Genomic DNA, 15,926 nt, shown 5'->3' with positions numbered 1-15,926 from the left:
GCTGGAGGGAGGAGGGAATGGGCGGGTCCTGATGATCACGTGGGGGAGTGGGGGCGGGGTCTGAGCCAAGTCACGTGGGGCGGTGCGCGCTGAGTGCGGCTGCGCCGGCCGGTAGCTGCAGCTGGAGCGGTGGCGTTTGGAGGAGACTCGGTGAGTGTGTTGGGAAGCCGGGCTGGGGCTAGGAAATGCCGGTTCTTCAACGCTTTGACGTTTTCGCGTCTCCGGGGCTTCTGTTCTCGGAGAGCACTGCACTGGGAACCGTTTCTCCCTGTGGGAGAAGACCCCACTCAAAAACACTTCCCCGCCCCCGCGCCCCGTGGAAGCGATGCCCCATAAACGCTCGCCCCAGAGCCTTCTTAGGCGCCTACCTCGTCCCTCTTGGCAACCACATCCCTGGTGTCCGGCCAGTCCCCCGAGGGACGCGTTGTGTCACCTCTCATTTCCTTGCCGCTCGACCTTCGGAGATGCCCGGATCTCTGTAGGCTCTCCACCCCTCACCTCCTCTTTGTTTCAGGTTGTAACCTGTCCTTCTCTCCCAGAGGTGATGGGGAACCCTTCCGTTATCCAAGGGCCCCAGCTCCTATTCCCACCTAGGGGAACCTTGAGTTTCTTGTGTTCTTCCTCAAGAATTCATTTTTTGGAGTCTCCTCTCCCCCTTACGCTCTCCCTGCTCCTTCCAAAGACAAGACTGAAAATACTGAGCACGGACCTTCCCTTCCTTTTTATGCTTCCTTCATTTTCCCCCCTCCCTACTTTGCAGCCGCCCCAAAACCTCTCTCCCTCTCTTCTAAGGTGCAGTGTTGGAACTCCCATGCCCAAACTGCAAGTGACTCCCCTGATTTCACCGAGGGGTGGCTGGAAAGATGAACCAACCTCTGGTTGGGGTGATAATGTGAAAAATACCTTGGGACGTACCTGCCATTTGTTAAGAAACGTAATGGCGAGTTCCGAGGGCATGCTCAGAAAACTAATGGATCTGTACCGACACTAGAGGAAACACTTTTTTAAGACTGCTGAGAATGAAGGCTCTTTGAGGAGTTCGAGTAGGTAGTGTGGAATTAGGTTTGCGACTTACCCCTCCGAAAGGGATTGGCGGAAGGGAGCCATATTGGGCACGAAGTAAAGTTGAACAGGTGAGTGGAGCTAACCTATACAAGACTTCGTAAGTCGAAGTAGAGTTTATAGATGTTGTAAGTAATGAGGAGTGCTTGAAGCTTCTTGAGCAGGAGAGAGACTCCTTGAATTCTAGAAATGAATCTGGCAGTTGAATTCAGGATACATTGAAGAGAAGAGGGCTTTGATAGCAGGCAGATCAGGTGGAATGCTCCAGTCAGGAGGAACAGTAAGGAGGTTATGCTTCATCCCGTGGTCTTTCCCCCTGCACTGTACTGTTCTTTGAGTTTGAATTGATTTTGAGTACAGGTCAGGATGTATCATGGGCAGCTGCTGTTGAAGACTGAGTCCCTTGAGGACTTGCTCATGGTTTCTTTGTAATCGTCACGTCAGGCACAGAGGAAACTCACAAATACTCATTCCTTAGATGGGCGCAGTGCATCACAGATGTGTATTAGATGTGTTTGAACATTTGAATTGTCTTCTTTCTGTCAGTTTTTGACCTGAAGAATGGAGGTAGGAGTAAATGTATTTGTAAAGAGTGGGGAGGAAGGCTTGTGTATGTATGTTTCTGTAATAGGACAGGTGATCAGGATAGAAATTTGAAGAATCCCAAGGGAGGTTGGGAAACAACTTCTCTCTTTTTTTTCCCCCCTGCAAATTCATAGGTAAGATGTAGATCTATAATAGTTGAGAATTGCTATCCTTTACTGATATGCTCCAGACCCAGGTTCTGCTTTTATTAATTTCACTTAGGTACGTGAAGCCTCTTTTTCCAAGGACTCTGGATTGTGAATGTCAGGATTTAAATTTATATCATTACATTAATTACAAGCTTGTTTTAGGTATAGGACTTTTATGGTTTTGTGTAAGGGCTGTTTCTCCCTTAACCTGTGCTTAATGGCATTCAAGAAAGGACACCTGTTCTTGCAGATTGGCATTCTGGGGCAGGAAACAAATGAAGAACCAACTCAGATGTCAATGCTGGTGACACAGAGCTTGTGTTCTTGGGTTTCAGGGTAACCCAAGGTACACACTATAGTGCCTAAGATTAAAAACACTGGTCAGTTTTTTCTAGAGAAGGAACATTCAGGTTTTTCTTTTTGAAACTGAAGGAGATACTTGAAGAATTCAAAGGTTTTGTTTGTTCGTTATCACAGCATAGCTTTAGCCAATACGGGTACAGAAGTTATATCTTAATGTTTATAGCATGTGGTTATTTAGAGTTCCTCTCTGCATATACAAGAATTTATGTGAATCTGTTGTCTGTCTTTTGTTTTTTAATACCATATTGCCTCATTCCTCTTCCTCATTCAGTTGATTTTATTTTAAGCAGTTCATTTTTCCACTTCAGCACCAATGTCACATTCTCTTTTTGGTTGGGGACACCTCATGTCTGTACTGTTTTCTTAGTACAAGGAAGAAAATTCTATTAATGATGTCTAGTGGTGCCTTCATTCTACAAACATGACTTATTTACATAGATTTTGATATATCGTAATGTGTTCCCCCCACATAACTATTTAAAAAGTATTTGATAATTCATTTTTGAGGCTATTTCCTGATCTGTGCAAGAACAAGATCACCTTTTTATTTCACAAATATAAACAAAGAGTGACTAATAAAGGAACTTGTGTTTAAGTATCACAAATTTAAGATTAATTAGTGGCGTGAAGTTAGATTCTGGCTTCTCAAATAATGATTTGCAAGTTGCAGATTAACAACAATTCAGTTCCCTGAAGAGCAGGAAGTACTTGGATGGTTTTTGGTTTTAGATTCAAAGAAGCAGTTAGCAGGAGCTCCTTGGAGGTGTCTTGGAAAGTGCAGTTACTGGCAGCTGGGAGATCTGGGGACTAGTCCCAGCTTAGCTGCTTGTGAACCTGAGCAAGTAACTTGGGCTCAGTTTTTTGTCTTTTAAGAGAAGATCCTTACAGCTCCAACCTTCTGTTCTTTGAAGATTTTCCATTGACACTTACATACTTTTCTTAACAAGTGGAATTTCTTTCAGACTTATCTGAAATAAATGCGTACATTTAGCATAAGCACAGAGAATCGAAATTCTGCCCTTGTCCCCAGAATTTAACCTTATGCCACTGAGTTAATTAACATTTATATTTGGAGGTTACTTCATTGAATGGTGCTGGATTATCCCTTAAGATTTCCCAAGTGGGGCATGAGAGGGAGTGCAGATACAGAAAAAGATTTTAGAAAGCAGTGTTTTTCTAAAACATTGTGTTATAACCCGTAATATGGGTGTTAGTTCTTTTTTCCAAGTCAGCATTTTAAAGAGATTCCATTATACTAATGCCCCTCTTTATACTTTTATTTGGCTTTTGAGTGATGCTCAAGATAGGTCAGGCTTAGACCAGTACTTCCCAGACTTTTTTTTTTTTTTTTAAGATTTTATTTATTTATTTGACAGAGATAGAGACAGCCAGCGAGAGAGGGAACACAAGCAGGGGAAGTGGGAGAGGAAGAAACAGGCTCATAGCGGAGGAGCCTGATGTGGGGCTCGATCCCGTAACGCCGGGATCACGCCCTGAGCCGAAGGTGGACGCTTTAACCGCTGTGCCACCCAGGCGCCCCTTCCCAGACTTTTTCATATCACGGTACATGTGGAAATAATTGTTGTTTCATGGAGGAAAACTGGAGGCTTCCCACAGAAGACAGCTGGCCTGGGAGCTGAGGCTGAGTCCAGTCCCCACCTGACCACACCATAGACTGAGGAGATCCTAGTCTGTGGCCTGTTTGACCATTTAGGAAAGTCAGCATTACATAATCAAGGTCTTTGACCAAACTCTAACTATTGGGAGGAATTGTATTGTTAGTTGTATTTGTTAAATCTGCCTCTAATTTATTTCTCTCTTATGTGCCTTAATGCTCTTGGCTAGTTTATATTTGAAGATCATACTTATCCTTACAAAGTGACCTTTCTAAAAGTTTGTGAAAAGTAGTTAACTGATGAAGAGATGGGAAATGCGTTTGTCACAGTGTTTTGACCTCATTAGATTATGGGCAGTCTAGCTCTGCCTACTTAGAGAAAATAGAGAATTTCTTTAGTTTGTTTTCCATTATAAAAGTAATACAGAAAATATGTAGAGTGGGGAAAAAAATAATTCTTAGCTCTGTTTCCCAAATACTGTTAATATCATGTTTTTTCAAGTTTTTTAATCATGCATTTTTTTTCTTAATTGTAAATTTCAAACATTTATAGAAGCAGAGAAAATAATGAACCCCATGTTTCCATCAGCCAGCTTCTAACAAAATCAACCAACACAGGACCACTCTTGTTCTACACCCCACCCCCAACAGATGTTGAGCCATCTGTAAACACTTCAGTATGTGTCTGTAAAAGATAAGGACTGGTTTTTAACAAAACCACAATACATTATCACACCTTTCTTAGTATCACTAAGCAAGCAGTCGGTTGACAAATTTTCCGATTGGTCTCTCTTTTTTTAAATAGTTAATGTGTTTGCATTGGGATTCGAGAAAAGTCCACACATCATGCATGCTCTTTGAATTAGAAAAATAAAACTGTGGGCATTCAGAAGGGACGTGCAGCGTGTACCTTAGGATGCTCAGAGCACACTGGTTTAGAGCTTGCACTTTGGAGTCAGAAAGATGGTTTCAAAATCCTGGCTGTGCAACCTGCTGGCTGTGTAGCCTTGTTCCAGTTACTTAACCTCTCTCACTAAAAGTTCTTTGTCCTGTGACATGTGGATAGTATCTACCTTAGGACTACTGTAAGGATTCAGTGAGTTCATGCAGGTTAAAGCGCTTGTGTAGAACTTAGCACGTAGTTAAGGCTCAAAAAATATTAGGTATGTCCTGCATACCAGTATAGCACCAGGTTCATAGATTTGTTAAATAAGTCTTAAATAGAGTAAGAATCAGAGATACGGAATTTAGTCTAATTCTGCCACTTCGGTGATTCACTTCAGCGTTTTGGACCTTAAATTTCTCACCCCAAAAAGCAGGTGTGGTGAACAATTAGATGATTTCTGAAATTCCAGTGCTTGCTAGAAGTCAGGCAGTGTGGTATTTTTAGAGCATGAGCTTTGAAAACACTGAGGTTTGCACCAGGCTTTGTCATTTACAAGCATTTATTCTCAGCCTCCGTTTTCCATATGTGTTGCAGAATTAATAATATCTAATAATATTGTTGCAATGAGCAACAAAATCAATATATGGGATGCCTAGCATGTAGAAGGTACTCAAGTTATTAACATTTCATGATTATAAGTTAGAATAAGGTCATTCCATTAGAGCATTTTCAAGACTGTGAAGAACTGTGTATTTTGTGGCATTTATATAAATGAAGATGAGCTAAGTATCTTAAGGAAAAGGAATATACATTGAAAGGGTGAACATGGAAAACCACGTTTCTAGAATATGAACAATGGGAAATTGAGGGACTGTTCAACCATGTAGTTGGATAAAAGCAAGAGGATATCAGGATCTCTAGAGAAATTCAAGAAGGTATTTGCAACAGATAGTTGCTTACGTTGAATAAACCTATTTTCTACATTTGAAAATTTGAACAACAGTATGTTAAAGATTAGATTGTTGGTGTGTGTTTGAGTTGTTAATGATTGGAATATGCTGTAAGAGTTTTACTCTAATGATATTGTTGGGTTAATGAAAATAACCTCCACTAGCTGTTAATAGGAGAGCTGCACTGTTAACTGAGTGAGAAAACCAAATCCATGCTTGAGTTCACTGATCCCCATGTACTAGGCAGCATTTCCCCAACTTGGTTGATGGTAAGAACTACCATCATACTTTTCAGTCTACAGATCCCTCCTCTAGAAATTTTGATTCAGGAAAATGTTGAGTTAAAAAAGTCAGGAATCTATTGCCCTCCCTCCTTCCTGCTCAACAAGGCCTGGGGCTAAAAGTTCTTTTGTTTATGGATAAACTAGAAGAAAGGTAAGGTTACTGAAGAATGTAGAGAGAAAAATGGCCAGTTTTAAATGTTGCTATTTGTTCCCTTTCTATTTTGTTTTTTATTAAAGTAATTCCCATGAATGGTTTAAAGAGTCAGATAGTGCTAAATGAATGGGGGGAGAAAAGCCAGTCCGTCCATTCTCCCCACCTCATAATTTCATTCTTTAGAGGCAGGCACTCAGTTATTTTGCTCTTTCCTCAGGCATTATCTGCATATTTCTAAATCATTCGATATGTTATTTCTTGCTTTTTTTCTCCCCCCAAGTGTTTGGCCTGTTGAGCTAGATGATCTGTCTCAGCTCCGCTCTTGTGTTTAGGTTGACCTTTGACTGTTTTTTTCACATACTTACATACTGTTAATTTTTTCCCAGATACTCCAACATAATTGTCACATTCTTGTCAGTAACATTTTCTGTGAGCTCAGATGTGTCACTTGATGTTTCCGATGGAACTTTCCAGGTATCATTCAGGAACTGCCCTTGCCCTTCCCTCGCCTCCTGGGCTGTCACTCGTGTCCCATTTCTTGGCTTACCTCTTTATTTCCTAAGAAGTATTTGAATGTCCTCAAACTCATCTGATAGTTTGGAAATGTTACCGAATTGTAGGTTTGAAAATAATTTTCCTCAGAATTTTGAAGGCTTGGTTGTACTGTCTGTTATCTGTAATTGCTCTAGAGACGGAGCAATCAAATCCTTTTCTATGAGACCTTGTTTTGTTGGTTTGGTTTTTTTCTTTTCTCTCACTGGAAGCTTTGAGAATATTCTATCCCTGGTGTTCTGGACTTTCTTAATGGTGTACCATGGAATGGGTCTTTCCTCATCCATTGTTGTGGGTTCTCCGTGGGCCCTTTCATTCTGGAAAGTAATGTCCTTCTGTTCTGGGACATTTTCTTCTCCTAGTTCTCTGATTTCCGCCCCCTCCCCTCTTTTCTCTCTCTTTGATCCTTTTTCATAATATCCATTCTTGTTATATGGATACGATAGCTTCAAAGAGGACCCATTGAAGTTCTTCAGTTTTTGCTCTCTGCCTTGCAGCAGCTTTATGTAATCTATTTCCGGAATGAATATCAACCCCCAAGTAATGGCAAGCCCCTGCATGTAATGAGAACTTAGTGCTTCACCCCACAGTTTTATAGATCCCATTAAGCCGTGTCCACCAGGACTGGAGAGGGTCTAGCTGTCTGCTCACTCACTCCACGGTCTCATTCACCCTGATTTCCTCACTGGCCTCAGGCACTAGAATGCACTGTTGCTTTCTTTATTGGACTGTAGAAACATCTACTGCAGATCTTTTGATGAATCTACAAGCTATTTGAATACTGTTAAAAGTTAATTTCACTAAGATGAAGGAAGAAAAGTTGAAAGAAAAAAATGAAAAGAGCGTGAAACCAGCATGCTTGTACTTTTTCCAAGAGTTTCTCTTGAAAACTGCTTTTCTCCACAGAAACCAAAATATCGTTATCACCAGGTGGGATTACAGGGTGGTTTTCTTTTGCTCTTTGTACTTTACTGTACATGACTTATTTCCGGCAGGGCCCCCCCGGGGACCTTTTCCTTTGCTAGTCAAGGAGGGGAGGTGCTTTCATTTCCCTGATAAAGTGTCCCTGTCTCTTGGGCTCCACCCTCTGTTGCTGCTCCCTCCAGCTCCTCCCTCCGTCTTGCGCTGACCTCCTTCACTTTTTAACAAAGTATGTTTTTAGGTCTTCCTAACCTGTTTTTCCTCTCACCTGTTTCTTTCCTCAGTTATTTTTACTGGCTACTTTTTGTTACTGAGGCTACCTGCTCAGCAAAGCAATGCTTTTAAAGCTGTTCCTTCTAACTTAGCCTGATCTTTCTAGTTGTTGTCGTGGCCTCTGTGGCAGATCATACCTCCTTCTTTTTAGCTTTCCGATTCTTGGTTCAGGTCTAAATAGTGCTTTCCTCTCTCAGTTCATTTCCAGGTCAAAGAGAATATTTTTCAGTTAATTTTTATTAGAAAAAAGCAAATATCCTGGAAAGAATATCAAACTAGACTAAGGTTACAAGCTTAAACCACTTTCCTGAGTTGCCTTTCATCCACCATTCTCTTGCTCTTAAGGATTATTGAAATTGACTTACAAGTACATTCCTAAAGTATATGACTGTTCTTTCAAAATCAATAAATACTCATGTTGGTGCTTGAAACAGAAAGAGGGAAATAATCACCTATAACCCTATGACCCAGAGATTATTTCTGCCTGTCAGAGACCTAACAACACATGATAAGGAACAGATTGTTGAACTGTTTTTTGACCTTTAAGTTTGAAGTATGTTTGAAAGTACCGTTGAGTTGTGAAGGGCTGTGTAATCCAGGTATCTCCTGGGTCTGAAACACAGGAGAGGTCTGAGCTGAAGATTGAGATAAGGGAGTCCTTAGCATTTAGTTGGTATTTTAAGCCACTGGAGTGGCTGGAGGGGGCAGGGAGGGAATATGTGAAGTGACTGGACAGAGAGCCTAAAGCAGTTTGCTGAGGACCCTCAATATTTAGGGACTGGACAGAGGAAGAAGAGCTTCCCCTAGAGGGACAGGAGGAAAATCCGGAAAATACATCATCCAGAAGAGAACAGAGTGAAGTGTCAGATGCTTCCAAGACCTAAAGGAAGATAAATACTAATTATTTCACTGAATTTTGCCGTGGTGGTATCTGTCTCCCATAAAGCTTTTCTTGATCTTCCTTGAGCACAATTGTTAATCTTTCCTGTACCTCATACAAGTATATTACATTTAGCACAAATGTGTTAAACATATTTGTTTACAGTTCTATTTCCCCTAAAAGGTGGAGACTTTTTAAAGGCATGCCCTTCCGGGTATGATCTTAGTCATCTTTGGTGAGACAGTATTGCATTGTGTCTTCACAGTGTGGACTCCGAGTCAGCCTCCCAGTGTATTAATAGCTAGTACGTTAATAGCTGTGTGACCTATAGCAAATTATTTAACATCTCTGTGCCTCAATTCCATTATCTGTGATATCTGTTTTATGTGATGATAATGGTGTCTACTTCATAGAAGCGTGAACATTTGTAAAGCATAGACAGCAGTGCCCGGCTCATTGCAAATAGGATATAGTGTTTGGTGGAGGTGAGGTGGGTGTGGTAATAGTAATATTGTTAGCATAGGGCCTGGCATTTAATGGATATTTGAATGTGAAAACTCAACAATCTGGGACTAATACAGTCCTATCATTCTAAACTCTGTAAGCATATACATAATGTAGTCATGATCAGGCCAAAGGAAAACTATGGAATAGAAGTGGACAGAATTTTTTTTTCTTTAAGATTTTATTTATTTGAGAGAGCGAGCGCACAAGCAGGGGGCCTGGAGAGGCAGAAGCAGGCTCTCCACTGAGCGGGTGCCCAATGTGGTGCAGGGCTTGATCCCAGGACCCCTGGATCATGACCCAGGATGCGGGGGGACAGACACTTAACTGACTGAGCCACCCAGTCGCCCCAGAAGTGGACAGAATTAAGTACACATAGCTTTGTTTTATAAAGCAAATCTATAGGCTTTTCACAAAAATACTATGTAATCTTAGTTTCTTTTCTTGTAGTGGGGAAGGAGAAAACCAAAAGATGACGATTTCCAAAGCGATAGAGAATTTTATGTGTAGCACTGAACCTTAGCCTTAAACAAGTGGGCAATGGGGATCAGTCACAGCAAGGTATTTTTTCGGCGTGAAAGATGCAGCCCTACAGCTTGACCCACTCACCCTATGTTTATAGCTTATACAATTAAGTGTCAGTTGATCTCTTAGACCTCAAATTAACTAATAGTAGGTCTATACTCATTCAGTCAGCATATATGTGAGCATTTACTGTGCTGTATAGATACTGTATAACAGAGATTGTGCTAGGGGCTGGGGATAGGATGACAAATAAGACAGACTGTACTTGTCCTAAAAGAGCTTTTATTCTTATGTGAGAGGCCAATCATTCCAAGTGTTAAGAGATGCAGATAAGGAGCTGAAGTATCAGTGGGGTTGAGGGGGGTGGATAAGCAGACTCCGTGAGGTAACATGTAAGCTGAGGCTTCAAGGATGGGAGGTAGGCAGAAATATTTGGGAGAATATACCACCCTAAGCCATGTTCTGTGTGTGAGCTGGGCAAGTCTGTGTGTCCTGTGTGGCTCTAGAGCCTGGTGAATGAAGGAGAGGGGTGGATGGGATGTTATAAAGAGGACTTGCAGGTGTCAGGTCAGGCTGGGTCTTGTAGCCATGATGTGAGGAGTTTAGTTTTATTTACCACAGTGAGAAGCCGTTGAATGGCTTTAAACTGTGACTTAATCCAATTTGTGTTTTGAAATCCCTTTTGCCACTACATAAGCTTTTCTTCTTCTCTAGTCATGTGTAAAGCACTTTAGATAGATTTAATATATAAAATACAGAAACTGATTTCTTAGCCTGAAATACTGATGTCCTTGAGTCATTTGCCAGGAAAGAGTTTTTGCCTTAAGAATCTACCTTTACGAATCAATTTACATCTTAGATGTCAGAAACTTGAGTTACAAAAATAAAATGATTTATATATAAAAATGTTCAGTTAGTGTCAGAGGATAGTCTTGAAACCTAAAGTCTGAAATCCTTCTTTTGCCTGCTAGAATCAGATTACCGTCACTGACTGTTATGATCATTGCCATATCTGGAAAATGACAGTCTGATTGTTGATTTACTGTGTATACAATGTTCACAGGAATGTGGAGTCATTGAAAAGAGAAATGGTCTTTCATGGTTTTTGCTACGTTAAAAACATTAATGGGGTATTTCTTTTAGCAGGAAATGTGTTGTCTGTAATACAGGAATTCTTTCTTGTAATTCTATCATGAGCAGCATTTCGCATTTGAGTTAGTTCATTCAGTAAATATCTGAATGCCTACCATGTGCCAGGTACTGTTCTAGTATCTTGGGATATAGGGTGAACTGTAAGATTCCTACCTTTGAAAAGCTTACTTCCCCGTGGGAGGAGGCAGACAGATGACAAATAATAAATATAATTAGTATATTTATTAAGCTTGTCATAAATATAATTAGTATGCTAGAGAGTGGTATGGGCTTTGAAATAAAAGGTAAAGCGGTTAGGGGAGCCTGGGTGGCTCAGTCAGTTGAGCGCCTGACTCTCGGTTGCGGCTTAGGTCATGATCTCAGGGTTGTGGGATTGAGCCCTACATCGGGCTCTGCGCTTAGTGCCAAGTCTGCTTGGGATTCTCTCCCTCTCCGTCTGCCCTTCTCCCTGCTCATGCCCACTCTCTCTGTAAATAAATAAAATCTTTAAAAAGTAGAGCAGTTAATGCATTAAGTGGAGAGATTACAGTTTTAAGTAGGGTGGTCGAGGTAGCATCATGGAAATGGTATGATTTGAGCAAAAACTTGAAACTTGGGAAGAGCATACCAAGCAGAATAACCGATACAAAGAAAAGCCCCTAGACCAGAGTGTACCAGGCCTGTTTGAGTACCAGGAAAGAGGCTAATGTGTCAGAGGGAGGGACGGAGTTCCTTGGCTTTCTAGGAACAAGTTTCTCCTCAGTCAATTTCAAAAAAGTTCATAAGCCAAAATACATGAATAATAGGGCTAAGAATTTCCATCCTGTCAATGTTCTGTGGATGGTAATTGATGAACACCTAGACTCATGTCTTGAATTAGGTAATTCCAAAGTAACACAAAGTTTAAGTTCATTTCATAGGGCAGCTAAACATACAACAGTCTCTTTTTCATGTTGGATCACATGCTCTTAAGACCTAGCATTTAGTACCATTCCAGTTTATAGGTCTCCAGGTTGAAAGCCTAAAGCCTTTGTTTTATAGCAAAGGATGGCAGGGGTGCCAAATGTACTTGTCTCTAAAAGGAGCAGTGGTAGTGTTGAGGATTGGGCTTAGTCAGGGGGAAACTGCCCTTTTAGAGCAGGTTTAGTTTACTTCCCTGATTTCTTTCAAACTCAGTAGCTCTAAATCCTTTCAACATTTTTAATCGGGTGGTCTAATTTTCTGTTTTTTGACTCTGTGAAGTTTTCCTTGTGTTTCTTAAGTTTCCAGTCTAAATCATCACACTACATTCATAAGGTCCTAATCAATAACAATCTAGTAGAGTATTACCTAAGTCCCATGCATATCAGGTATTTTACATTGGTATATGTATTCAGTGCCCTTGGTTTCAGATGCACAGTGTGCTTTCTAAAGAACTAATTTATCTAATGCAATCACTGGAGTTGTTCCAGCCGTACTTGCCATAATCTTTTCCCATGTTTCTGAATTTTATTTTTCATAGAGTATCTTTTTAAATTTCTTAATCTTCTTTCTTACCAATTCCTTTAGCGATTTGTCATGGTTGTTTTTTATATTTGAGTCCTGTCTGTGAATTGCTGTTCATCGTTTCTAGCCTAGTTTCCCACGAGGCTGAAGTTGAAGTAAGACCACTAAAGAGAATGCTCAGAAGCATGGGTCTTTGACTTTCTGAAGCAAAACATTCTACAGTTGACCTTTGAATAGCATAGGTTTGAACTGCATGGGTCCACTTTTATGTAGAATTTTTTTCATCATGATAAGTGTACTCTTTAATCCTTATTCCCTATTTTACCCCTCCTTCTCACCCTCCTCCCCTCTGGGTACCATCAGTTGTTTCTCTATAGTTAAGAGTCTTTGGGAGTGCCTGGTTGGGTCATTTAGTTAAGCATCTGACTCTTGATCACAGCTCTGGTCTTGATATCAGGGTTGTAAGTTCAAGCCCCATGTTGGACTCCATACTGGGCATGGAGCCTACTTAAAAAAAAAAAAAAAAGTCTGCTTCTTGGTTTGTCTCTTTTTCCCCCCTTTGCTTCTTAGTTTTGTTTTTTAAATTACACATGAGTGAAATCTTATGATATTTGCCTTTCTTTTACTGACTTATCTTGCTTAGCATTATACTCTCTAGCTCTATCTGTGTTGTTGCAAATGGCAAGATTTCATTCTTTTTTATGGCTGAATAATATTCCACTGTATGTACATACCACTTCTTCTTCATCAGTTCAATTATTGATGGACACTTGGGCTGCTTTCATAGATGGCTGGTGTACATAATGCTGCAGTAAATATAGGGGTGCATGTATCCCTTTGAATTAGTGTTTTTGTATTCTTTGGATAAATACTCAGTACTGCGATTACTGGATCCTAGGGTAGCTCTATTTTTTAATTTTTTGAGGAACCTCCATACTGTTTTCCACAATGGCTGCAGCAGTTTGCATTTCCACCAACAGTGCAAGGCGGTTCCTTTTTCTCCATATCCTCACCAACACTTGTTGTTACTTGTGTTTTTGAGTTTAGCCATTCTGACAGGTGTGAGGTGATTATCTCATTGTACTTTTGATTTACATTTTCCTGATGATGAGTGATGCTGAACATCTTCGATGTGTCTGTTAGCCATCTGTATGTCTTCTTTGGAGAAGTGTCTGTTCATGTTTTTGCCCATTTTTAATTGGATTGTGTTTTGGGTGTTGAGTTATAGTAGTTCTTTATATATTTTGGATTCTAATCCTTTTTCAGACATGTCATTTGCAAATATCTTCTCATATTCAGTAGGTTGCCTTTTAGGTTTGTTGACTTTTTCCTTTGTTGTGCAGAAACTTTTTATTCTAATGTATCCCAATATTTATTTTTGCTTTTGTTTCCTTTACCTCAAGAGACATAGCTAGAAAAATGTTACAGCCAGTGTCCAAGAGATTACTCCCTGTGTTCTCTTCTAGGATTTTTACAGTTTCAGGTCTCAGATTTATGTCTTTAATCCATTTTGAATTTATTTTTGTGTATGGTGAAAGAAAGTGGTCCAGTTTCACTCTTTTGCATGTGGATGTCAGTTTTTCCAACACTATTTATTGATAAGACTTTTCCCCATAATATATTCATTCCTCCTTTGTCAAAGATTAATTGACCATATAGTTGTGGGTTTATTTCTGGGTTTTCTGTTCTATTCCATTGATCTGTGTGTGCGTACCATACTGTTTTAATTACTACTGCTTTGTAATATAACTTGAAATCTGGAATTGTGGTATCTCCAGTTTTGTTTTTCTTTTTCACGATTGCTTTGGCTATTCGAGTCTTTTGTGGTTCCATACAAATTTTAGGATTTGTTTGTTCTAGTTCGGTGAAAATTGCTGTTGGCATTTTGATAGGGTTGCATTAAATCTTTAGATTGCTTTAGGTAGTATAGACATTTTAATAATATTTATTCTTCCAACTTGAGCATGGAATATCTTTTCTTTCTTTCTCTCTTTCTTCTTCTTCTTTTTTTTTTTTTTTTTTTGCATCACCTTGAATTCCTTTCATCAGTGTTTTATAGTTTTCAGAGTACAAGTCTTTCACCTCTTTGGTTAAGTTTATTCCTAGGTATTTTAGTTTTTGGTGCAATTGTGAATGGGATTGTTTTCTTATATGCAGATTTATTTTTGTTAAATATGATATGCTACTGTAAATGTATTTTCTCTTCCTTGTGATTTTCTTTTCTTTTGTTTTTTTTTTTTAAAGATTTTTTATTTATTTATTTGACAGAGATAGAGACAGCCAGCGAGAGAGGGAACACAAGCAGGGGGAGTGGGAGAGGAAGAAACAGGCTCATAGCAGAGGAGCCTGATGTGGGGCTCGATCCCATAACGCGGGGATCACGCCCTGAGCCGAAGGCAGACGCTTAACCACTGTGCCACCCAGGCGCCCCTCTTCCTTGTGATTTTCTTAACGTTTTATTTTCTGTAGCTTTATTATAAGAATACAGTACATAATACATATAACAGAAAATATGTGTTAAGCAACTGTTTATGTTACTAATAAGGTTTATGGTCAACAGTAGTGTGGGGGAGTCAAAAGTATATATGAATTTTTGACTTCATGGAGGGGGTTGGTGCCCCTAACTCCCACATTGTTCAAGGGTCAGCTGTACTTCTTGCTGAAAAAAGGGGAAATGGTATGTGTTCATAGAACTGTGAATTAGAAGCACTTTTGAAAAACTTGCAGGGCTTTTTCTCTTCCTCCAGATAGGACTGCCTATGAATTACCCCAAAATTTAGTAGTCTACCCCCTTTTTTTTTTTTAACCCTCTTTTAAAGGAAATACTGCCACCCCTTTAAGCCTCCAGTTCCATCGGCATTTTTTTTTTTCAAGATTTATTTATTTATCAGAATGTGTGCACACGGTTGGGAGGTACAGAGGGAGAGGAAGAGAGAGAATCCCAAGCAGACTCTGTGGAGCGCAGAGCCCTATGTGGGGCTTGATCCTATGATCCCGAGGTCACTACCTGAGCCAAAATCAAGAGTCACACACTTAACCGACTGAGTCACCCAGGCGCCCCTCCGTTGCCATTCTAAGTGGGAAGTTTAAGAACCTAACATTTAGTAGACATTATAGCTGTTATATGACAAGATTAAAAGAAATTGAATACACTCAAAGCAAGTTTATTGTTAGTCACTCTTTATTGGGTATTCTGATAACTGAGTTTTCAACATAATTAAGAACCTAAGATGGGTGTCTATTCAGTTATTTTTTTATCTGTTATATCTGTTTAAGGTAACTATGCACTTGAACACGAACTTGAAAGTAATAAATAAATTGGACTTGAGTGATTTCTTTTTGTTTATCTTAGTGAAGAACATTTTATTTTCCTTTTAGTTAACTCTAAGAATAATTATAAAACAAATCTACTTTGTATCTTATATTCTGTCCTTGGTTTTGCTTTTTAATGGGGTTGGATTCCATGGCCACAGTGTAGGGACCTCTGAGGTATTTCACCTCAGGTTGACTGTGAGTTCACTTAATCACTGGTGATTCAGGTAAACTTACAGTTTTTAATCATAACATTTGCCAAGCTTTAAGTTAAATTGTCAAATTAAGTAGTGTT

At 39.8% G+C, this 15,926-nt stretch overlaps 1 protein-coding gene across 5 annotated transcripts in view; it reads left to right on the top strand.

Moving 5' to 3' along the window:
* The first annotated feature begins 51 nt into the window (after nucleotides 1–51).
* Nucleotides 52–15,926, top strand: part of SIRAL1 (SIR2 antiphage like 1) — a 45,410-nt gene continuing 29,535 nt past the window's right edge. For 4 of the 5 annotated variants that reach the window (XM_045798095.2, XM_045798094.2, XM_045798089.2 and 1 more), the window contains exon 1: nucleotides 54–150. The gene's annotated coding sequence lies outside the window, so the exon portion shown is untranslated. Of the gene's footprint in view, nucleotides 151–15,926 lie in introns of all 5 variants that reach the window. The other variant, XM_045798091.2, reaches the window with a different exon arrangement.

Source organism: Ursus americanus, chromosome 16 (genome assembly GCF_024610735.1).
Source record: "Ursus americanus isolate L20-20 chromosome 16, mUrsAme1.1.p, whole genome shotgun sequence".
Taxonomy (NCBI): Eukaryota; Metazoa; Chordata; class Mammalia; order Carnivora; family Ursidae; genus Ursus; species Ursus americanus.
Note: the sequence above shows the minus strand (reverse complement) of the source record. Positions and strands in the feature narration are given on the sequence as shown.